The following is a 24,210-nucleotide window of genomic DNA, read 5'->3' as shown; positions in this document are numbered from 1 at the left end:
ACTACGGTGGAATGAGCATGTATCTCGTGGTTTTTTACGTCTGTATCACGCGTTCGTTTTTTTCTTTTTTTTTTTCATCCTCATTCTCTCGGCTTTGTTGACCGATAGAAGCGCGAAACGTAGCACTTTTTTTCTGACACGGCAAATAGGAGGAAAGGGAAACAAGATGCATATACTACGCGTTATATTCGTTTGCACCGAAAAAAGGGGAGTGATAAACTCGTACAGTTGCGCAACTTTCCCACGATCTGTCACTTGTGGTATCTTTACAACAAGTGTCAAATATTAATAATTTATTGCGAAGTTATTGTTAATTAGAAAAAGATTCGATAAAATATACGTATTAATTTAATTCATAAATTAAGAAATTATTTATGATATGAAAATTTTACGGTATATTGTATAATTTGATAAACATAAATGGTGTATTGTCTCGCGAGTCATTTTTCCTTTCCTCCATATTGTTCGCAAGGGTTGCTGGGTAAATAATTGCAAATCGCGACATTCATCAGCAAGTGTCTCGTGTGCGTGCTTATCTTTTACCTTTTAATCTTCGAAATCATAGACAATAATTATATCGTCGTTATTTATCATTTAAAATTTATAAGTATTATATATATATATATATATATATATATATGTGTGAATCTATAAGTATACTTAGAATAACAATATCAATGCTGTGAGTCACGTAATCGCAAAATTTCAACAATTACTGCGTAATCATATGAACGTGAAAGAAACCGGAAGTAGTATATATTGAATAATACAAATATGTAAAGTGATGACAAGGTAAATCTTTTATGTCGATCTTTATGAATCTATTCTTATATGAATATAATGCCTCTTTAGTTTGCCTGTTTTTAATAATATTTCAAACAAAGTGAAGAGAATAGTGAATAGAATTTTTATAATATTTTCTCGAATCGCATCGTTATAATCGCGCAATACCAAAGAAAACAAATTTGCAAAGATAAAGAAAAGTAACCTCGTAATATTTTGCAATGAGATGAATAATTCATTTTTAAAAACTCTATGTACGAGAATTCTTCTGTATATATTACGAAATAAGTTTTACGTTACAAATAATTTCGTATTAGAGATACGATATTTCTTAGAAATATATTTATATTTTAAACGTTAAATTTTATATTTTAAAAATTATTCCTATGATATTTTTACGATAAGTTTCTTTTTCTCCGTCGATTTCTTTCTTCCAACAAATCGTGATATTCGTTTAATTCTAGAGTTTTCTCTACAACAGTGTGTACGTTCTAAACTAAGTGAGAATAATTAGTTATTAGCCCCGTTCATTCGTTGCAATTATTTGACGTAGCGAGATTTTTGTGCTGTGCAAAGATCAGATTGTTCCAAGTTATAAAGAAGAGAGTTCTCCTTCTCGCGGAAGTCTTTTCGTTAACTTCCTCTCATTATCCGTGTTTCCGGTTCCTTCGTTTGAAAACTCAAACTGTTCAATTTTTTTCATTTTCGCGCGAAATTTTATTATCAATTTTTTGAACGTGAATAAAACACCATTCGGTTTTTCCCCTTTATTTATTAAATCGATTAGAGAACGGAGTAATTTTATTGCGCATTATGTATTTTTATAGTAACAATTATCGATCGGTAATTATACGGAACAAATTAAACTTCTCATGATAATGAATATAACTTGCTTGATTATACGTGTATATTTAAAATCTCTATAGTGGCAACTTTTTTTCATATATTAAAATTCTTTTATCCAGAAAATAATTAAATAAAAATTTCCCGTATTTTTTTCAATTTTCCAATTTTAATTTCGATTGAAATCGAATTTGTCGAGATAAAAAAAAAAAAATTCAAATCTTGTCGTAAAATGTAATTCGTGCAAATTAAATAATGACAAATAATTAATTGCGTAGAATAAAAATATAATAATAAATTGTAACAAATATATATATATAGTATTTGCAAGGAATTTAATAAATTGATCAATAGATTCAAAATTTTATACACGTGCTCGAACATAACCTATATTTTACATCATTGTTTCATCTCTATCTCTAACCATAGAGTTATTATTAAATATTAAAATAATACGCGTATCGCGGCCAAAATTATGCGAATATTCCCGAATTTCGACGAAACGATCGCACTGATTGCATTTGAAACGGCCGTAATTCACAAATCCATCGAAACGTGCCAATTGCAGAAGCCCGACAAATCGAAACGTGGAATTCATTAAAATATTTACACCAACTTATGCAAAACGTTAATGCGATTTGTACAGATTCATCCGCACGAATTATAATGCACGGATTCAGAAATATTTTGCTACGAATCCGTCTGTTGATGACGGATGATAAACGGTTGAACAATTTCGATGCAGAGAGAGAAAAAAAAAAATTCTTCTTATAATTTTTCGTCGTCGAAAAGTTCGAAATTGTATCCCATTCATTATTTTCACAGAAAACTTGGGCTTTCGTTTCCTTCTTTCGAATATATACATTCCATTTGCCGAAATTTTAACTAATTATCTGGTCTCGATGAACTCTTAAGCGTTAAAGATATCCTTCTTCTTTTCATAATCCGATTTTTGCCTGCTCTTCGTTTCCATCTGAAATATTATACTATAATACACGCGTTTTATTGGCGAATTTTTGCAGTGTCGTCTTCGAAATGCGAACCTTATGCATCTCGACGTTGGAGTTCTTCTTCTCTTCCCTTTGAAACAATTTTGGAAGTAATTTTCCGATCCTCTTACTCTCTGTCTTCGTTAATGTCGTCACGGCACTTTTTACAGTTCAAAAGGTTCTGACTAGTAGAAAAAAAAAAGTAATTGTACGTTAGAAGAGCTTTAGAGTCGTAGTCTCCCTTTTTGTAAGTAAATTATTCGATCAAATTTTACCAAAGTTTTTCTAAAGATACCGTGTAAACTAAAATTGATGAAGTTACAACATGTTTCGCAAGCTTCAATTTTTTCGAAATACATCGAAGCCCTTCTTCAACATCCAATTCCAAAGATGAAAGAGATGTATAATGCAATTTATTCGAGTAGAAGTATCATAAATTGCAAATTAATTTTTCCAACGCAATAAGATTTTTAAAGAAGAGACGTTTATTTCGTCGTCAATTCCATTCCTTTTTTCTTATTTTAGTTTATTTCAATATTCGATATTTCGAAAATATGTATATAAAAAAGAAGAAAGAATGAGAGTATATTTCAATTAGGAAAAAAGAACGTATTTACACTTGTAGGATCATTTAATGTAGATTCGTATTTGCATCCATATTAAAGAAGTTAATATTTCTAGATACTACGCATTTCTTCCACATGAAACACATTGGAAACGCAATCTCTATATAGCAACGTATTTTACGACCACATCTTGAAATAATGTATGAAGTAAGCACTTGAGCTTCGAAATTGATGGATTCTAGAACAATTTTCATTCTCATCGCCTTCTCTTTCTCTCGATCGAGCTTGATTTTTTTCAAACTCAAATTCAAAAATATCAAACCATAAATCTACCATCTAACACTACCTAGATCTTATCTTTTCTTCTTATTTGCTTTATTTCAATATTCGATATCTCGAAAATACATACGTTTCAATTGGAAAAAAAAAAGACTATAGATGTTTCGTATTCGTGTCACAAGAGTTAGCTACAAAATTTCTCTAAATCTGGATAATCCAACGAATTCAAAGTTTCATCATTTATCACCTTTATCTGAAGGATAAGGAAAATTAGACTTGTCCCCTTAATCCTTGCAAAGTTTTCTAATTTTACTTCCTTGAAAAAAAAGAAAAAAGAAAAAAAATGCAACATATGTTCGAGGAAATAGAAAAATTCAGGAGAATTTGGAAAGTGGGACGTATTCTCTCGAAACTGAGAACAATTCCTGCCACGTTGGATCGGCAGGAAGTGTCCTCCACGGGGCCACGGATTACGTAAGCTAAGCGTTGGGTACTTGGATGGGTCGTCGAATTAGAAAAAATGCGAGTTCGTGATTCCTGTTGGCAAGTTGGCAATCGATTTCGTTACGCAATCGAGAACAGACTGCGTTCATTTTTTTTTTCCTTTTTTTTTTTTTTTTTTTTTTTTTTATTCCCAGAACAAACTCTGCTCCCTGTTTGCTCGAGTTTCCTCTTTGCTTGGATTCTTGGTTAACTTCAGTTTGCACTTGGCACTTTCGGTTTATTTTTCGATTAAAACGAATTAGAAAGTTTATTATCGAAATGTCCACGTTGTGTTTGCTAGGCTAATGGCTGGTTTCCTTGATTTTCTTACTATTTTATTTGAAGGAGAATAAAATAGAAGCTTGAACAATTAGGTGGATGGTTACAGGGAAATCGAAACGCTTTAGAGTTTAAAAATTTTCGAAATTTGAAAGGACGCTTCGAAAGTTGATTGATTTTATGAGGATTTATATTCGATGCAAATTTTTATGCAAAATATCGAATTATTGAAACGAATTATATTACATTAACAGCATCGAGAATAATAATTCAACAAATTCAAACAACAATGTATACAAGAACTCTCAAAATTGCTCTCAAACAATTTCATTGAGAGTCACAAGAGCGAGGACCGAATTACCATAAATTCCAATGTTTCGTGAAAATCAGGAATCTCGATTCTCGCGTTGAAAGAGAGCATGCCAAATTTACAGCGCGCATTGTAACACATTGTCGACCGCTTTAACCTCAAAAGAATCATAGAATCCCGAAAGAAAGAAGAAGAAATATTCAGATATTCGTTGAAAACTGTCCAATCCGAGATTCCAAGCATTTTTCTTCCCATTTGTTGCCAGTATTTGTCCTTCAGATTTTCCGCTTGTTGCCACTTCGTGATACGTGCAACAGATTGAAAACTGATCTGGATGAAACACTCTTCGAAAACACTCTTCTTAATAAATGGAAACGTAAGATGTTGTTAATTCTTATTAATTAAATCGTTACAAGTGTTTACATTGATAATATTGATAATATTGAGTGTAGGAAATAGATGGAGAAGTTTTAATTCAATAAATGAAATTCCCTATGAATTATTGAATATCTTTCGAAATCGGCTTAGAAATAAATCCCTCGATGGTATTTAATTTTGAATAGAGTAGCAAATTATCGAAGAACTTTGGCTTCAAATCTGTTAAAAATCTGAAAAAAGAAAAATGGACGAATATCATGAATATGGAAGAAAGATCAAAAGTAGTTTTGTTAAAATTATTTGTTATTGATTGACTCTTTGTTGACTTGGCGAAACACAATTCGAGCACATTTCAAAAATTTGAATACATCGTACAACGAGTTAAGAATCACAGTTTTAATATCTGATCATCGTTCAATCACACTTTCCTCTGCTCAAAGATAACGAAATATTATTTTTCAATCGACGAATACAATACGAATTTTCGAAGAAATTAAAAAAAAATTACAGATTCCGAAACAAAATTTTGGAACGAGAAAGGATGTCAATCTTTCGTAATTCGATTCTCCAAAAAAAAAAAAAAAAAAAAAGGAAACAAGTATCGACAACTCCTCCGTACAAAAATCCAATCCCAAAAACCGATTCGAATCCCTAGCTCGAAAATAAATTTCGATTCTCTATGTATCTCCATTTTACAAACAAGAAACCAAAAAAAAAAAAAAAAAAATCTACCCAATCACTGATCTACTATATAACTAGAATTTCATCTCGTCCCCGATCGATCGATTTCGAAAATCAACAAAATCCATGGAAGAAAATTAGAAAGTATTCCCCAACGCGGAGCGCACCGACGAATTTATTTACTTTCACTCGATGCCCCATGCGATCACTTAAATAATCAAATGTCAACGGATTGTATTCATTTCACGGAGAAAAGAATGATTGCGGAATAATCGTTTAATTCGATCTGGGAAATCGTTATCGCGATGAGATCGTAAAATCGATCTTATGCGAGGAGAGCGGATTTTAGGTTAGGTTAGGTTAATTCGTCTAGGCGATTTCCATGTAAGAAGAGAGTCAAGACGAGACATTAGTCTATTTAGAACGCGTCGATGCTGAACGTTTCCAGCTTTCGTCTTTCTGTCTTATCTTGGATAATCCAATTCTTCTCGATAGCCAACGAAGAGGATGGCAAGAAAAGTTCCTTAACGATAAATAAAGTTTCCTTCGAGACGAGGAATCGAGCGGGAATAATTTCGAATGAGGAAACGTTGTTTCCTGCAAAATCTCTTCCATCAAAGGCCAAAGTGATCAAATCCGTCGTACGACGTAAATCATCGTTGATCAAACGTTAACAATGGGTGATTGAACGACCGCGAGATCTCGAATCGGCGAGCGATCAGGTGGAACGATATACCGTTGAGTATATTATTCTTTCCCAATGGATTGCGTGCCATTCTGTCCCTGAACTGTGGAGTTTGGCGCGATAACAAACTTTTCTCAAACGAAAGAGTGGATATTTTTTTTCATGCATCGAAGAATCTGTCAAGTTATCTCTTTCTCTCTCGAGTTAAGAGATAATTCATTCGATATTTCGAACGTTTATTTTCTTTCCAGACACTTCTTGCAGAGTATCATTGTATAGCGGAGAAAATTTACGTAGATACATTTGAAATATGAGAGATATATATATCTGGAATAAATTAATATCGAAAATTTGTCGAATTGATAATTTTTGAAGTGGTATTATCCGCGAATTTATTGCTTGGTTACGCGAAAGGATTATTCGAATATCATGCTGCTTGTGGAAACGAAAATATATGAACATATATTTTATGCAGATACAAATAATTTGTATTCACAGCGGCGATATTTATTTTCACTTGGGATATTGTAAATAATATCATCGTTCCACATACAACGTTCCACTTACTTTTTCCTAGTTTCTCGGTAATGACGAATTGAAATAAATTCTTTATACAAAACTCAGGATGTTCGCAAGGATTTTTAAAATTATTCCAAATGAAGCGATCGTTCAAATATTTATACGGATAATTCTAACTGTTTAATTTCGGATACAAACTCGATTCACACTTCGTTTACGGTGAAAAATATAAATAAATAATAAACTCGTCGTCACAAAACTTTTCAATTTAAATTCTCCATCTTCCGATGATAAAAATTTTTAACGTGCATTTGTTTGTAAACAAATGTGTGCGAGTACGTTCGATTTTTTTGGATCGAAATTTCCAACATATTTGCAAAAGCTACGATAATAAATATCATCACGAATGAATACTCTTAATTCATTTTCGAAGAATGAAGAAACCGTCGAATCAGATGATTTGAATCTCGAATTTTTCGAAACAGCGAGATATTGTATTTTCGAATATCGAAACATTTTCTTTTTTTTTTTTTTTTGGGGAAAAATACAGACATCCCAAATATTTTCGAAACGAGCGAGTGTTGTTCGCAACAAGAATTTTTGCCCTGGCAAAAATTATTGGACGGATCTAATTATCTCCATCTGTGGCCTTAATAAATTCGTCCTTGAAGAGATTAAGAAAGGGAGGAGGCGATAGATGCTGAAAACAGGCGTCCGATCCAATTCCGCGGTGGAACAAAGAAAGAGATGTTTGGACCGATTGTTCCGTGCGACGTGCTCGTGGACAGGAGATAACAATGGCGTGGCAAAAATCCGCGAACAATAAGCACGCGGGGGGAAGGGAGGGGGGAAAAAAAAAGAAAAAAAAAAGAAAAATACTTGTTTCACGGTGTACGTGCAGAGAGAAAAAAGCTATTCGTGCGATTGTACGCGCGAGCGTGGCGTAAAGGCTGTTTTCAACGGACCAACCGAACGGGAAACATTGACGAGAAACGAACGATTGTACTTGCTACTCGTATATTCGATATATAATGTTTTCTTCAATTGATGATGAGAGAGTTTGTAAAGAAGGGAAATTTTGCAAGGTGTGAAGAAACGAACGATTGTGCTTATCTAACATTCGATACAATGTGTTCAATGTTTTCTTCAATTGATGATTCAAACTTATAGAAAAGAGAAATTTTGCAAGAAGAAATGAACGATTGTACTTTGTATTCGATATAATGTTTTCTTCAATTGATGATGTCAACTTACAAAGAAGAGAAATTTTGCAAGAAGAAACGAATTCATATAATGTTTTCTTCAATTGATGATGTCAACTTACAAAGAAGAGAAATTTTGCAAGAAGAAACGAATTCATATAATGTTTTCTTCAATTGATGATGTCAACTTACAAAGAAGAGAAATTTTGCAAGAAGAAACGAATTGATATGTTTTCTTCAATTGATGGTGAGAGAGTTTATAAAGAAGGGAAATTTTGCAAGATGTGAAGAAACGAACGATTGTACTTATCTAATAGTATCTAGATATCTAGATATAATATGCACAATGTTTTCTTGAATTGATTTATTTGAATTGTATTTATTTTATATTCGATATAATATTTTCTTCAATTAATGATGAGAGCTTATAAAGAAGGAAAATTTTGCAAGAAGAAACGAACGATTGTATTTATTTAGTATTTGATATAATATTGATGATCCCAACTTATAGAAAAAGGAAGTCTTGCAAAAAGAAACGAACGATTGTACTTTATATTCGACATAATTGTTTTCTTCAATTGATGATAAGAGCTTATAAAGAAGAAAAATCTTGCAAAGTGTGAAGAAACGAACGTATTATTGTATTATATTTATCTCGTATTTGATATAATGAATATAATGTAACATGCCAGCTTATAATGAAGGGAAATCTTGCAAGATGTGAAGAAACGAATTCTCTGTCTTCTTTAAGAGATAAATTAGTATTGAATGATGCGAATGAAGCGATGTGAAGTTTATATTCGATTATATTTCGAATAAATTACAATTTTCGTTCAACTTTCTTCATTTTGAGTTATTTCAATATTGAGAATTTAATTTTAAAGAAAATGTCAATTTCGTCGTGTAAATGATACCTTTAAATGTCTTATATTCCTTTATTGAAAGATAAAGAAATATAAAATTTAGCTTAGTATTTCGAGAATACAAATGTACAAATTATTTTCTTTGCTTCAATGATATCTCGTTTTCTTTTCTCGAGTTTTTTTTTCATTCGTGCTCAAATTCGTTCTATTTTTATTTTGCACAAATAAGTGGAATACACGAACGAATGTTACATATATAAGAGGCGAATAGTGCAAATAATGGCACACAAATTACAGAAATAAGCTGTAGTTGACGAAATATTTCATCATCGCATAGAAAACAATTATCCAAATGCAATTATTTCAATCCTCATTTAAAAGATACAAAAATTTAACGAACATAGTGAAACTTTATTGGAAGAAAGATATTTTTAAAAAATATTTACAACCAAAGAATGGAAAATTTCTTGCCGAGAAATTCATGATATATCAAATCTTATGGAAATTTAACATATATATAAGAAGCAACACAAATTACACAAATTACAGAAATACATTGTAGAAGTGATGAAATATTTCGTCATAGAAAATAATTATCCAAATGCAATTATCTCAATCGTTATTTAAAAAATTTAAATGCAAATTAAATTTATTTTAAATAATATTGAACGAACAAGTGAAACTTTATTGGAAGAAAGATATTTTTAAAAAATATTTACAGCCAAAAATTTCGTGCAGAGGAATTCATGATATTTCGAATCGTACGAAAATTTAACATATATATGAGACGAATAATGGCACCCAAATTACATAAATTACAGAAATACGCTGTAGAAGTGACGAAAAATATTTCCTCATCGCGTAGAAAACAATTATCCAAATTATTCAAAAATTCCAATTATTTCAATCCTCATCCTTAAAAGATCCAAAAATTAAACGAACGAAACTTTATTGAAAGAAAGATATTTTTAAAAAATATTTACAGTCAAAAATTTCGTGCAGAGGAATTCATGATATTTCGAATCGTACGAAAATTTAATATATATATGAGACGAATAATGGCACCCAAATTACACAAATTACAGAAATATGCCGTAAAAGTGACGAAAAATATTTTCTCATCACATAGAAAATAATTATCCAAATGCAATTGTTTCAATCCTCACTTAAAAGATCCAAAAATTAAATGAACGAACAAGCGAAACTTTGAAAGAAAGATATTACAGCCAAAGAAAATTTCATCCTATGTACCCAATAATCTTATATACAGAAATTTAACTGAAAATAAACGTCCGCAATAAACGTTGAATCGCCATTATCCAGCCACTGGGAGCGTGCGATAACGAAGAAGAAGTTGGAAGAAGAAGCTCGATTCCCTAATTAGGCGGCCAATAGAGGCAATACGGGTCTACTATCTGCATTGAATCTGGACTCGCATTATCCGCATCCTGCACGGTGTTCAACCGTGATATGCTCAACTATTGTGCTGGTAAACCACATGTCACCTCCCCTCCGACGCTTACCTATCGATCAAACGTGTATGTACGCGATATATCGGCTTCACGGTTTCCACTCTTCAATGGAACATTTCTTCTTCTTCTTTTTCTTCTTCTTCTTCTTCTTTTTCTTCTTCTTCTTTTTCTTCTTCTTCTTTTTCTTCTTCTTCTTCTTCTTCTTCTTTTCCTCCTCCTCCTCCTTCTTCTTCTTCTTTTTCTTCTTCTCCTTCTTCTTCTTCTTTTTCTTCTTCTTCTTCTCCTTCTTCTCCTTCTTCTCCTTCTTCTTCTTCTTCTTCTTCTTCTCCTCCTTCTTCTTCTTCTTTTTCTTCTTTTTCTTTTTCTTCTTCTTCTTCTTCTTCTTCTTCTTCTTTGAATGCAACATTAGAAACAACGAGGACTGGCTGTAATTAATATTCGAATATTTTTCTCAGGATCAAAAATACCTATCTAAAGTATTATTCAAAGTATTATAGGAAGATGAGTTTTACGATTCTAGAACGGAGAATCTGCGTTTCATCTTCGAGGGGGGAGAGAAAAAAAAAAGAGAAGAAAACGGGTCTTGCTCGCAACGGATGATCAAGGAGTGACGAGTCGTTTATCTCGATTTGTTCAAGTCCGGATGGCGTGTGCCATTTATCCAGTTTCTTGACCCGGCCGATCCAAGGAACACGGCGTATCAACGAACCCCATTTTCACGGGTGAAAATCTCTCGGATGTTTCACGAGTATTCCACTCGTTTCCCACTCGTCTGCCGCTTTTCGCGAACGTGGCAACGTGTGGGAGTTTTCACAGGGTGGAAAATCTGGGGAATTAAATTCATTTCCCGGATTCGCTCCTCTTTGATTGACAATATTCCTCGTTCGTGTAATTATTAAATGCAACGTTTCTTTAAATCTATGGGTTTATTGTGAAACATAAATGAAATTATCGAATTTCGATGGAATTTGGAAAAAAGAAAATCGACGCAGGTAATAATAAAGAGGGAGGGCGGCGAAATTAAAAATTAGGAAATCCTGTTGGCTCGAGAGGATTCACGCTCGAGATAAATTTTGAAACAAGGGATGAAAATACGGATGGAGACGCAAGTGGAGATAATTAATTTATATGGGGATAAAAAATTCTAGGTTTCGTTTAGTTTTGAATTAACGTATCGCGTATAATAAATGATAAAGTTTACGTTCATTCAGCATAAAAGCGTGGTATACACGACGAGATTTTCTCTCTCTCTCTCTCTCTCTCTCTCGTAATTCTTTTAATATATTGTCGGAAATTTCGCGTTACTTTTCACATCGTTGTCAAAATTAATATTATTTAATTAATATTTGATGATTAATATTAAGTTAATTATTTTTCAAAGAAGTTGAAACGTCCTCTCTAATTTCCAACTATCTCTTCCATTCCAAAAAGGAAATATCAAATCTGAAACTGAAACCTGATTCCAGCGAAACCATTTCCAAAATTTACAGAGGGAGCACAGAATTTCCATAATTGTTCATAGTTCAGAAATTTCGTCGAGATTGGTATGATAACAAAAAAAAAAAAAAAAGAAAAATCTAGTTTTTCGAAACTCTCAAAAAAATTAAAATTGTCATCCGTCAACAACCGTGGACAATTAATCTCGATTCAAAATTCCATTCGAGGATTCACACGGGGAGAGGACGCACGTGCACGATACGCAAGAATTTTGTAAACAACAACTGTGCGCGCTGGCGCGGAGTGATTCAATTTCGCGAAATCGCGTTTCCTTTTTCACCCGATATTCGAAATTCTAAGCCGATCGTGTCGAAAGTCGAGACGCGATTTCATAAGCGCGAATTCAAGAGTTTATCTGATCGCTTTACGCTGGCCTGGCCTTATAGCGAATCAACGCTTACGTGATCGCAATACGATGATCGGGACCAGGCTATAAATTAACAAGCGGACCGGTTTTAGACCTCTTAGAGACCGTCTCGCGACGATTCGTTTTACGCCAGATTTATCTGCCGGCTTTCCTTTCACGCCGTTTTTTTCCTTTTTACTTCCTCCTCCTCCTCCTCCTCCTTTTCCATTTCGAGTTATCAGTCTTCGAGCCGAGAGAGAGACAGAGAGAGAGAGAGACAGAGATACAAACAGAGAGATAGAGAGATAGACAGAAAGACAGAGAGAGAGAGAGAGAGAGACATAGACAGACAAACAGAGAGATAGAGAGAAAGAGAGAGAGAGACAAAGAGAGATAGACAGACAGACAGACAGACAGACAGACAGAGAGATAGACAGAGAAACAGAGATAGAAAGAGAGAGAAAGAGAGAGAGAGAGAGAGAGAGAGAGAGAGACAGACAGACAAACAGACAGACAGAGAGAGAGAGAGACAGACAGACAGACAGACAGACAGACAGACAGACAGACATTCATACAAACAGACAGAGAGAGAAACAAAGAGAGAGAAGAAGAGAGAAAGACAAACAGACAGATAGATAGACAGACAGAGAGACAGACAGACAGAGAGACAGAAACAAAGAGAGAGAGAAAGAGACAGACAGAGAGACAGACAGACAGACAGGCAGAGAGACAGAGACAAAGAGAGAGAGAAAGAGACAGAGAGACAGACAGAGACAAAGAGAGAGAGAAAGAGACAGACAGAGAAACAGAGAGAAACAGAGAGAGAAAGAAAGAGACAGACAGACAGACAAAAACATCCATACAGACAGACAGAAAGACAGAGAGAGAGAGAGACAGACAGACAGACGGACATCTATACAGATAGACAGCAGACAGAAAGACAGAGAGACAGAGAGAGAAACAAAGAGAAAGAGAGAGAGTTAGACTTGTTTTTATTTTTAATTTGTGGAATCTTTTATTGGATTGAATGAATCAAAGATTAATAAGTAATTATGAATAATTATGAGTTTGATTTTTGACAAATATTTTTTTTTTTTGTATATGTTATATTGGAAGAATTATATAATTATTAGATGAATCGAAGAAGGAGTTATTGTTAATTAATCGATTTACAATTTGTTCGTTCTTGGCAAGAGACAGAGATTATTTATATAACTCGTAATCAATTAATTGATCCAATCAACGATTATTAATTTTCACGTCGAACGTCTCGTGCCATTGCCAATTGTACAAAGAAGTTGGTTCGTAAAGACTCGGTACGTCCTTCGACTCGTCCGTGTACGATCTCGATTACCGTGGAAACCACGTGACCCTCTTTGTCGCATGCGAATCTACTTATCCGATTGTCGTCCGCTTATTCAATCGAGTCAAAAGTTGGAAACTTAATTTCCATTTTTCGGGTTAAAAGGTCGTCGTTTCGGTAAATAATTCCTTCGTCTTCTGTAATTCTGTTTCTCGCCTCGATTATACGCGTGAATTTAAAGTCGATCGAAATTTTTAATTTCTGGTTTCGTTATTCGTTAACGTTTCACCAAAGCGTTGTTTCACCGATTGCTTCACCCGTACGTTTTGCTTTCCTCCAACTTGTTGTTTCCTGCAAACAAGTGTTATTGTTAATAAATAATACATCATCGCTGGGCCAAAATCCGTGGATTTTATTTATTGTTTCCACTTGCATCCAGTCAACAACAGATGTATTAACGATTCGAAATATGATAATTCGATCGATAGACGATTATCAAAAAGTATGAATAAAGACAGAATCGATTCTTCGTCAGGAAGATCGTTTTTTTCTTGAAAGATTAAAAAGAGTTAAGATTTTTTTCTTTTCAGAATGGAAATGTTAGGTCGAAGGCCCGTTAGGCTAAAGTGCTTGTTGTAAATTATAATTTTGCTTCGATCGTTGGAACGTTTCTTAACTGTGTGTGTGAGAACGTCTGGCCATTGTCTGGTTCTACTTAAGTCCATTCCGTGTCTGTTTCTACTTACGTTCGAAACGTCCGTGCGAAATTACGTAAGAAAAGATTGTAAACAAAGCGAATATAAAGGTCGATTTTATTCAATTTTCCTTCCTTCTCCAATATTTTCCAATTCCAATTTTTAACTTTCCTTTCATTCCCCGCCCTTATTTCACATTCAATTTTCCAATTCCCGAAGAAACATCGTTCCTTCTCTTTCATTCGACGATTTTAATTCTTCTCAACTTCGAGATAAACGGATTCAACTGTCTGGGAATAAAAATTCTAAAGTTTAGAGACGTGAGAAACGATTACAATCTCTGATCACCGTGACTACTGTAAGCAAACAAAATTTATCTTCTTTCTTTCGTTTAAAGAAATAATATTTTTTATCCATAATAACACAAACATTTTTGTTTGCAAAACAAAAATCTATCCATCTTCGTTATAATTTATTATTAATTTCAAAAACTTTTATTCGTCAATTTTTCAAAAAAAAAAAAAAATAAAAGAAATTATCTTTCTCGATAATTATTTTTATTTTATTATCGTTAATTTTTCCAGAAATAAATATTTAGACTTTTTCAATTAGAATTCAAAATAGATCTCTCGTTCGCAAAACAAGAGGCGATAATGGATCGGTTAATGGAAAATAAAATCTATCCATCATATTTAACGTCCAACCAGTCGTTTCGTTCACCTTCGATCGAAAGGGTGAAAAGGAAGGAAAGGATTCGGTAATCGATTGTCACGTGACCGCCATATTTTCACAGACGAGCACGTGACACGGTTAAATGAATCCTTTTTTTCTTTTTCTTGTTTTTTATATAGTAATTCGCAAATTAAGAACGAGAAGGATTAATTCGGTGCATCTGTTTCACGTTTAAATGAAAGTAAAGTATTTCGTCTTATTTTTAGAAATTCATTCCAAAAGGAGTGAAGTAAATATTAAAGAGTTTCCCGCGCGAAAATTCGAGATTTGCTTGACAATTAAAATTGTAATTTATCGTAATAATAAAATGTATATATTAATACATTTGTGTATCGTATACTTTATATATATATCGAACTTTCTTTTAAAATAAAACATTTTATATGGATATCGTGAAATATATTTCCTAAAATAATGCAGTTGGAGTTTAAATGTCAATATTTATTCCATCTAATGTTCCAGATTTTATATTACGTTTTCTATTACGAAATATTTTCATTTCTCTTGTACGATTCCATTTTTTTTTTCACGTATTTCTATATCAGACGTGTTCAATCAATTTCGATATCATTAGAATTACATTAATATTTATATTAATATTTAAAAAAAGAAAAACACTGCGAGTTGGGAAGAAATGGCATCGATCGAATCGATCCTTTTTTCGAAAATAATTCGAAAATAATTTCAAAGCGGATAATTTTCCACGATTATGATAAAAATTCGAAAATATTGGAAGGAATTTTTTTTTTTTTTAAATTGGTTAAAATGTACAGAAGTTTTCCAAGTTCAAGGAAACAAGAATTCGTTCCAATCTGATGTAGGTGCAGTGCAGTTTGATTAAGAAAACAGGTAGTGGATAGAAAAGGAAGGAGGATAGGAGGAAAGAAGAAGGAAAGAAACGAGGCATTAACGAGGTATCTCTGGCGGGAATAAATGGTTCGTTTCCCGATAAACATATCGCCGATGATTTTTATGGTTGCTTTTCGTGGTCAGGGACGGATTAAAAGAGCCTCGTTATTCACGTCTCGGCCGCGAAAACTCGTTTCGTATTCGATGTAAAACCTGGCCAATTTACATTATTCATTCCACGCCACACCGTTGTACAACCGTTAACTTCTCCTTCCACATTTCGAGCATTTTTCTATACTTTATGGTGTTTTTCATATAATGCAAATCTTCGGAGAAATTCCAGAAATTCGTAATTAAAATTTAATTTTAATTATTCGCCATATTGTATTTTGGTTTTTAATTTTTCAAAAATTTTCTTTGAAACGATTCGATTCGATCTCGATTCAAATTCAAATCATATTTAAAAGGTCGATTCGAGAAAGTCGAATAAAAGTTGGTTAAAAAAATGTACATAATAGAAATCCTCAGAGAAATTCTAGAAATTTATTTTTAATTATTTAATTTTTATTATTCACCATGTGGTATTTTGTTTTTTAATTCTTCAAAAGGTTTCTTTTAAACTATTCAATTCGATCTCGATTCAAATTCAAATCATATTTGAAGGGTCGATTTTGAGAAAGTCGAATAATATAAAAGTTAATTAAATACAAAAATGTATATAATAGAAATCTTCAGAAAAATTCTAAATATGTATTTTTAATTATTTATTTAATTGTAATTATTCATCGTGTGGTATTTTGTTTTTTAATTCTTCAAAAATTTTCTTCAAAACGATTCGATATCGATTCAAATTTGATACGGAGGATAATTAAACTTGAATTATATTTGAAAAATCGATCCTAAGAAATCAAATAATATAAAAGTTGGTTAAATATAAAAACATACAAAATCCTCAGAGAAATTCCAGAAATTTATTCCAATCTAATTTTAATTATTCGCCATTTTGTTTTTTAATTGTTCAAAAATTTTCTTTGATACGATTCCGTTCGATATCGATTTAAATTCGATACGAGAAGGATTAACGTACGCTTGGATCATATTTGAAGGATCGATTCTAGAAAGTCGAATGTAAAAGTTGGTTAAATACAAAAATGTATATAATAGAAATCCTCAAAAAAATTTTAAAAATTCATTCCAATCTAATTTTAATTTTTCACAATATTATATTTTGTTTTTTAATTCTCACATAATAATATAAATAATCGGTTTCTTCTATTTAAACATTTTCTTTGAAACGAAGCGATTTCGATTCGATATCGATTCAAATTCGATACTGCGAAGAATTAACGTAATTTTGATTATTATCCTGTTGTATTTTGTTCTTTAGTTCTTTAAAAATTTTCTTTGAAAAACGAAGCGATTTCGATTCAAATTCGATAGATTAATATACTTGAATGACATTTTAAGAGTCTATACTTCGATACTTCGAAAATCGAAGGATTAATGCGTACTTGGAATCATATTTGAAAGGTCGATTCGAGGGGTCGAATGTAAAGGTTGGTTAAGGCTTCGAGCATTCATGGAAGCTAGATGGCCCAAGATAGATAGCGTTTTACCGTATCTCGCTTCGTCTAACGCAAACATCAGTTGCTTGTAACTTAATAAATATGCCTTAACCCACATCTCCGTGTGTACCAACTTTCGTGTTTATTCTGGCCTCTGTATCTTCCGAACGAGCGTATTCCACGAATATATTAACACGCCGTGTAAATATAAACCAATCGAGAAATTGAATACGTTGGAACGAACGATTCCTTATTCCCAATTCTATTATTATTATATCTTTTCCCATATTCGAGTCTGCAATTTCTTTTAAAATATATATACATATATATTTTTCTCTTTGTCAAAATTACAATGAAAATCGTAACAATGAAATTGATCTTCATTCGGAAGCGTAATAATTCACGATTATTATTACGGATTAACAAACACGTGGCAGTTTATCGACCGTTAATAAGGAAGGACGGTGACTGATAAACCATCGAAACCAAGCTGCGAATCAAGCCGACCACGATTGCGACGTTATTAACATAATACAGATAGATCGTGGAGGGCATAACGATCCAATTATATGCAACTAGGTTCGCCGATTAGTCGTGATCGATACGGAATTGATTACCGTAATTACCTCCAATTAAACACATTTCTGTCCGACGCTCTGTTCGTTATCTCATCGTAAATTAATCCCTCGTTCTTTCTTTTTTTTTTTTTTATAACTTACTTTATAAATTTTTGTTAATTTAGTTAACGACAATTGAATAGAGAAATCGATAATGAAAATTTCATCGATTGTATTCATTGTGTATTTTTAAGTAATTGAAGAGAAACTTCGAATGTAATTTCGTTCTATAAATGTTAATGTTAATAACGAGAAATGAAATGGCGAACTTTCTGAAATTATTTTTTTGGACTGGAATTCATATTTTTATCAAGCAAAGCTTCATCTTTCGTTGAAACAAGTTCACAGTTGAATAATTTTCGCCGTCGTTGTAAAATTTCCGCAAATTACAAAGGATATTTCTTCTTCCCTTGTGCACGAACGATCCGAAACAGGGGAAACTATGCGCCAACTATGCTCGAGCAGAGAAGAACAATCAATTGAATCTAGTTTCGTAGACAAAAAAAAAAAAAAATTTATTCCTCCGTCAAACTCGATTTAATTTCATTCTTTTTTTTTTCTATTATCAAAATCATTCATTCGTGTATTACAAATCAAGAAGATCGTTTCGTACGAGGCATGATTCGATTGAAATTAAACGATAAGCCAAGAGGGGGAAACCGATATGCGATTGTGATAGGCGAAAGAGTAACAAGAGTTCTAAGTAATTGCTATTTCCATGCAATAAGATTAAAAGGAATTCGATTCGAGGTGGAAACCCGATCGCACGAACAAATGTCCCAGAATAACGAAATTCAATATCTTTCTATATTTTTGGACCTCCTCCAGCCATTATCGTGATGGATAACTCGAGTCCGCCCCGATGAACATTATCCCTTTATCGTATCCTGAAAATTCCTTATGCTTGATGTTTCTCGTAAATACGTTATTTCCAAAAAAGAAAAAAGAAAATATGGAAATTTCTCACGAAAAATTTCAATCAGTTTATCAATCTCCATCCAGTTGTTTATTCGAGTTTATTCAATCGACTAATTCATGTAAATTAAATAAATTTTTGTATACACTAATGGATGGAATAATTTGTACATTGGTTAGGTTATTAAATTATATATATTTAGCTTTTATAATTATTCTTTTATGTCGCATCCCTAATCCAACAAGGGTTAATAATAGCAAATCCTTTACCTTTTTCCCCTCTCTGTATATACGTTATATTTATACAATTTTCTTTGTACATTTCCATATCATGCTGCATTTCTTTTTTTTTCTATGTAACAATATAAACGAACTCTAAAATTTAGCTCTAAAATTTCAATTAAGGAATTCACCTAGGACAGTAGTTCGAGAAGTATTCGAGTAATTTCTGAAAAGACTCTCTTTGTCTGGCTATTTTCGAAGTGTTGGAATTTAATAAGTTTCGTAATGATCACGAAACATTGTACGCTTTTATTTGATCTTGTAAACGATGATTGAACAATTTTGGCAAAAGGGAGCCATTTCGATGGAGTGGAGAGTATTTCGGTTGAGATTTATTTCCCAGGCGAGAGGGGGCAATTTTACGTCGACACTTGATTCGAGTGTTCCTTCAACTATTCCAACAATCGTGTATCTCCAAAACACGGATGAATGCAGATCGAATGCCGGCTATGTTCACGATTTTCCACCAGGTTGAACAACGAACAGATCCTCTGGACCAAGTTTGAGATATCGTGGGTGAAAAGGTAAAGGGAATCCATCCAGGGTTGGGAAATGTCGTGGACATTGGTGAACAAGAAACAAGAAAATGTGAAATTTTCTTCTTGCCGATAAAAAGGCGAGCGATTCCTCCTCGAGCGACTGTGAGTCAGAAAGGAAAATGGTCCATTGTAATCCATGCTTGGAGAACATTTTCTCGTGTAAAAACAGATGTGGAGGGATCGGCGGGAGTGGAAGCAATCGATTGGAGAATCGAGGGAAATAGAGAAATTCGTTCGATGCTTTGTTATCGAATCACGCGGGTTTTTCCTTTTGGAAATTAGGATTCTGATAGGGGATAGGGGAAGGATGCAGAGAATTTCTCGGTCGTCCGCCGATATCGAGCGAATGTAAATCAATACACATGAATTTATACAGGATATGTCTCGTGTCTATGATAAAATTCAGTTGATATTCAAAGATATTGAATCACATTCAATAATAAAATATATATTTATTGAAATTTATTTAAAAATACCTAAAGAATACTCATTTAATGACAATATATAGTATACGATACTCGAGGATACTTAATATCTTCTTAAGAAGAATATTCAAAGTATTCAATCACATTCAATGAGAATATTCAAAGTATTAAACATTGATGTATAAAATCTATTTAACAAGGCATTATTCAAAGCATTAAATCTTTTTCATACTCAAAAGTTACTCATTCAATAATAATATTTATTATATAATATTCAAATATAAATAAATAATATTCAATAATATTTAATATCTTCTTAAGAAGAATATTCAAGGTATTCAATCATATTCAATAAAAATATTCACTGCAGTATTCAATATTCAGTGTATAATATTCAAAGTATCTCAGGTATTCAATTGCATTCAATATTCAAAAATACTTAATATTTTTTTAAGAAGAATATTCAAGGTATTCAATCAAAATATTTACTACAATATTGATGTTTGAATACAAGTATTCAAACAAAGTATTCAATATTCACTGTATATATACACAATATTCAAAGCTACTCATGTTATAAAATCTAATAAGAACACTCAAAATATTTCAGGTACTCAATTCAATATTCAAAAATACTTAATATCTTCTTAAGAAGAATATTCAAGGTATTCAATCATATTCAATAAAAATATTTACTGCAGTACTCAAAGTATTCAATATTCAAAGCTACTCATAAAATCTACTAAACAAGAATATTCAAAATATCTCAGGTAGTCAATTGCAATATATTCAATATATTCAAAGATACTTAATATCTTCTTAAGAAGAATATTCAAGATATTCAATTATATTCAACAAAAATATTCACTGCAATATTCAAAGTATTCAATATTTACTGTGCAATACTCATGTCATAAAATCTATTAAATAAGAATACTCAAAATATCTCAGATACTCATTGCATCACTTAACAAAATACTCAATCATATTCAATAATATTCAAAAGTATTTTTTATTCTTAACTTTCAAAGTATTCAAAACTCGTTCAAAAATGTGAGGAAAATTCTTTATATTTTTGTTCAATTGGATGTAACACACAAAATGGCAAAGAAGCAACACACGGTGACGCGATTCGTAGAACGGCGTTCCCATCGTGCCGACGAATCTTTGTCCTCTAAACAGAATTTCTCGATAATTAGAATGCTGGGAATTTCATTTCTGTCGTAACGGAATTCGGCTCGAAACCCTATCGCTTCGAAATTCTATGATTGCCGATCGCCCATTCAATTTTCCCTCGCTCGATGATTATTTCCCCTCCTCGTTTTTCGTTATTCCTCTTCTCCTCATCCCAATATAAATGAAAATGGTAGAAAAATGGGTGGATCGATGTTTTGAGTGCAATCATTGCTCTCTCTCTCTCTCTCTCTGGTGAGATTGAAAATCGCAATTGCGGATTCAAATTTAATCTCTTCGCGGTTCGAAATTTTGAATCTCGACGTGTTCCAATTTTTTTTTTTTATTTATATTTTAAATAAAAATTTGAAATATATATTTGAAATTTCAAATTTTATTCAGGATTGATGCTTCTGTCGAAAAATGCATAGAATTCGATTATTTAAAGAATAGCACTGTAAGCGTATGGAAATTGATTAATCTTACGTGAATGGCCTTTCTCAAGATTGCTTCGCAGTTGAATAATTTAAGGCAAACAGTTCACGCTATGCGAAAAATCTTGCAACGAATATTCAAAGTTTTAACACAAGCTGTCGAAATCCATTGCGACTTAACAGAATTGTTTTCGATTGAAATAAAGGAAAATTCTGAAAAAAAGAAATATTCTAACTTGAAAAAGACTCTTGAAGAAGAAATATATCTTCTGATTGATTAACGTAATTTCTCCATTTCTAAAAATTAAAAATAAAATTTGAAAAAAAGATACGATTCAATTTCTTCGATTCAACGAGATACTCATTAAATACTCATTAAATAATTTTCTCTATATTTTATATGGAAAGAAAAAAAAGGGTATAAGAATGCTATATGAACAAACGAAGCGAAAAAATGTTTTTAATGGACGAAGAAAATTTTTTAGCTCGTACCAGGCGGAATCTGTACGTATGCACATCAAGCTGAAAATGTAAAGGAGCATTTTTGTACCAGAGTAAAATTAAGCACATCTTTCCTTAAAAGGGATAATTTTGATAAAAACACTTCTTAGAAGAAACTTTAAAGCTCATGAGGATCTTATTATAAATCTCTTCAAAAACTTCCACCCATTTCCTGCTCCCGTTCCACGTACATAATGACGAAAAAGTGGCCCTTTAAAAACTTCTTACTACTTCGTAATAACAATCCTTTACGACCAACTATTAAATTTTCAAAGTGTCGTACGTGTCGTAACGACATCCATATCCGTTCTACAATAACGTCTAATCCACCGATATCCATCGAGAAGGATAACAAAGAAGAATTTTTCATCGTTCTCGTTCCATCCTATCGCTTTAAACAAATTCCTTCTCTTCCAACTCTGAGAACGAAAGATGAAACGGTTTATCAACACTTTTCCACGAAGAAGTTCTCGTCCTCTTCAACGAAACGCTAAGAGACACTTGTTGGGAGAGGAAGAGGAGTCCAGCTTTCCACTCCATCGTCCATCAGCTTTAAATCCGAAAATTCAGGTCGCACGAAACTGTGTTTCCACGGTCGAACAGCGTATATACCCGTCCACGTTGCTTCCTGAATGTGGAGGGAAGCAACAAAGCAACAAGATGTCACGACGAGAGAGAAGAAGAAGAAGAAGAAAAAGGTAATTAGAGGGGAAAAATGTACAGCGTTTTCTCGTTCTCGGGGAAAATAGTTAGGGGTGAAAAATGTCGCGGAGGGCAAGATAAATGGGGATGGGGGGAGAGGAGCATCGCCATCGAGGAAGAGATAGATCTCTTTCGGCTCTTTTCTCTGCTCTGATTGGAGAACGTCGTTGACCTTGGCAAGAAAAGAAAAAGGGAAAAAAAGAGAAACTTCTCGCTCACAAGGCCAAAAGCGACTTTGTAACGTCGATATTTTAACAAAGATCGATGAGATCCCTCTTTTGAGAACTGGATGATGCATATGGCCTTGGCAAAACCTTGGCTCATTTCTATGGGTTCTTAATATTAAGAGATAGGCTCGTTACAGGGGTCGTAGGATTTATGAGACGGTTACTTTTCCAGGTTAATTTTCATGCAAGAGTTGAATAGTTTTTGAACTAGGTGAACTGGTACAAACAGATGAGCTACGTAACTCGTTATTCAGTTTCTCATATTTGTTTCTCGACATTAGTTTCTAATATTAAGAGAGTCTTGTTTGAGATTTGAGGAAAGAGTTGAATAGTTTTTGGATTTTTGGAATTGAATCGCTACAGATGAGCTAAGTAAAAGTTAAAATTAATTAACTTTATTTATTGTCATTATTTGATTTGTAAAAGTGATTCGTGTCATGGATACTTTTCCAGATTTGAATTAAATACTTTTTGACTACTAGCTCAATTATTGGAGATGAATTATGTAGAAATTAAAGTGACTAATTTTATTTATTTATCATCATCATTTGGTTTCTAAAGATGTTTGTATCATAGATACTTTATTTTTGAATTAAATACTTTTTGACTACTAGCTCAATTATTGAAGATGAATTATGTAAAAACTAAACTTGACTAATTTTATTTATCATCATTTGGTTTCTAAAGATGATTTGTATCATGGATACTTTTCTAGATTATTTTTGAATTAAATACTTTTTGACTACTAGCTCAATTATTGGAGATGAATTATGTAGAAACTAAAATGACTAATTCTATTTATCATCATTTGGTTTCTAAAGATGATTTGCATAATGGATACTTTTCCAGATTATTTTTGAATTAAATACTTTTTGACTACTAGCTCAATTATTGGAGATGAATTATGTAGAAACTAAAGTGACTAATTTTATTTAGCATCATCATTTGGTTTCTAAAGATGATTTATATCATGGATACTTTATTTTTAAATTAGATACTTTTTGACTGTTAGCTCAATTATTAGAGATGAAGAGTACGTGGAAACTAAAGTGATTAACTTCGTTTATTATCATTAT

General features: G+C 32.5%; 1 protein-coding gene across 1 annotated transcript in view; it reads left to right on the top strand.

The window, feature by feature from the left end:
* The window catches only part of LOC411288 (cAMP-specific 3',5'-cyclic phosphodiesterase), a 255,555-nt gene that overhangs the window by 520 nt on the left and 230,825 nt on the right, over nucleotides 1-24,210 (top strand). The gene's annotated exons all lie outside the window — the stretch shown is intronic.

This window comes from Apis mellifera, linkage group LG8, assembly GCF_003254395.2.
Source record: "Apis mellifera strain DH4 linkage group LG8, Amel_HAv3.1, whole genome shotgun sequence".
In the NCBI taxonomy this organism is placed as follows: Eukaryota; Metazoa; Arthropoda; class Insecta; order Hymenoptera; family Apidae; genus Apis; species Apis mellifera.
Note: the sequence above shows the minus strand (reverse complement) of the source record. Positions and strands in the feature narration are given on the sequence as shown.